Consider the following 2,500-nt stretch of genomic DNA (forward strand, 5'->3'; position numbering starts at 1 on the left):
GCCTGCCGCGGCCAGCGACGTCGGGCTGGCCCCTGCAGCGCCTAGCCTCTCCCACGCAGGGGGCAGGCCAGAACGCGGGGGGCCAGGGCCCGAAGGCAGCCCCCCCGCGGGCGAGAGAGCAAGCCAGCAGGGGCTGTCCGCGCGTCGCGCAGCGCGGCATGGCTGCGGGGGCCGCGCGCGCGCGCCCAAGCGCCCAAGGGCCCCCAAGGGCCCCAGGCCCTCAGGCCCCAGCGCCCCAGCGCCCAGCGCGGGCGGGCGCGCGCGCGCGTGTGGTCTTTGAGGGGCGCCGGCCTGGTGGCTCCCTAAAGAGCAATAAGTGTCATTGCAGCTCTGGCAGGGGGAGACACTACTAGGTCCCAGCTGTCACCCCCCCTCTAAAAAATTCATTTCTTGGTATTTTGAGCTGAAATTTTGCACAGAGGTTGGCAAAAATCCAATCCACCTTCATTAATTTTCCCAGAATTTTTCGAGGTCGGGAAGTATTTGTTTTAATTTTCCTACCATTAGAAATCGAGTAAATCCGCAAAACTAGGAACCGGCCCGGAATGACCCCAAATTCAGTGGGCAGCCTCATAAAAATATGGCTGATTTTACTGGATTGGTTTCATGTGGAAAGCACGACGTTTTCTTGTAGGAATGCGGGAACCCCGGCAGCTCGCCTGCCGCGGCCAGCGACGTCGGGGACGCTGGCCTGCGCTGTCGAGCCCGCGAGGGCTGTCTCCGCGGCAGGCCCCCCCTGAACGGGGCACGACAGGCCACCGCGCTGGCTCGTCCAGCGTCGACAGTCCCTCGTCCAGGTTTCAGATCGCGCCAAGTCGAACCCATGACCTGCTCAAGCCATCGTGCGCTGCCGAATTCGCATCTGCGTGTAGGCTGCCATTCCACGCGGCAGCCCCTGTTTTCGTCAGCGTGCCCCCCTGACGAATTTTCCTGCCTGGCCCAGTCCAGCGTCCAGCCCCTGTTCGTCGAAAAATCTGCGCTGCCGATTTTCCACGCGGCAGCCCCTCTTTTCGTCAGCGTGCCCCCCTGACGAATTTTCCTGCCTGGCCCGGCCAGTCCAGCCCCTGTTCGTCGAAAAATCTGCGCTGCCGATTTTCCACGCGGCAGCCCCTCTTTTCGTCAGCGTGCCCCCCTGACGAATTTTCCTGCCTGGCCCGGCCGGTCCAGCATCCAGCCCCTGTTCGTCGAAAAATCTGCGCTGCCGATTTTCCACGCGGCAGCCCCTGTTTTCCTCAGCGTGCCCCCCTGACGAATGTTCGTCGAAAAATCTGCGCTGCCGATTTTCCACGCGGCAGCCCCTCTTTTCGTCAGCGTGCCCCCCTGACGAATGTTCGTCGAAAAATCTGCGCTGCCGATTTTCCACGCGGCAGCCCCTCTTTTCGTCAGCGTGCCCCCTGACGAATTTTCCTGCCTGGCCCAGTCCAGCGTCCAGCCCCTGTTCGTCGAAAAATCTGCGCTGCCGATTTTCCACGCGGCAGCCCCTCTTTTCGTCAGCGTGCCCCCCTGACGAATTTTCCTGCCTGGCCCGGCCGGTCCAGCCCCTGTTCGTCGAAAAATCTGCGCTGCCGATTTTCCACTCCGCAGCCCCTGTTTTCGTCAGCGTGCCCCCCTGACGAATTTTCCTGCCTGGCCCGGCCAGTCCAGCGCCCAGCCCCTGTTCGTCGAAAAATCTGCGCTGCCGATTTTCCCCGACGAACCTGCAGCTGCACAAATCCGCGCTGCCACTGCCCCATTGTCTGGACCAACAGTCTTTTCCATCAAGCCCTGGACTATAAATCGTCCAGACTCATCGCCAGCACCCGCTGCCGATTCTGCCGACTTTGCCGATTTCGTCGGCGCTGCCGATTCCAACACTGCCCGCCGTGCCTGAACCAGCGCTGTTTCGTCAGCGTGTCCCCTTGACGAATTTCCCTGCCTGGCCTGGACAGTCCATCTTCCAGCCCATGTTCATCGAAAAATCTGCGCTGCCGATTTCCCCGACGAACCTGCAGCTGCACAAATCTGCGCTGCCGATTTCCCCCCCTGTCGGCATGGCTGCCGCTGCCCCGATGTCCAGACCAACAGTCTTTTTTGTCGACTTTGCCGATTTTGTCCGCGCTGCCGATTCCAACACTACCCCCTGCATCCAAACCAGCATTGTTTCGTCAGCTCTTCCCCTGACGATTTTAGCCCTGTAACAAACAGTAGGCCTCCAATCCCGCCAACGGGAGCCAAGTTGATAGGGAAGAGAATTGAATGACGCGCCTGGTCCTCGCACCCCGCCACCCGAGGGGCCTTTTTCCCGGCAGCCTCTGAAAAACTCTAGCTTTCACGGTCCTCGCCGCCCCTCACCACCATGGCAGGCCTCTAATCCCACCCATCAGCAGTTGTAGCCGATAGGGCAGTGATTTGAATGACGCGTCGCGGGCCTCCGGGTCATCTCACCCGGCCATTAATTGGAGCGTTTTTGGCTGGCCGAGGATGGGGGGATGGATCTCTTCTTCCGAAAAAGCAAACAGTA

This window comes from Populus nigra, chromosome 2 (genome assembly GCF_951802175.1).
Source record: "Populus nigra chromosome 2, ddPopNigr1.1, whole genome shotgun sequence".
Lineage (NCBI taxonomy): Eukaryota > Viridiplantae > Streptophyta > Magnoliopsida > Malpighiales > Salicaceae > Populus > Populus nigra.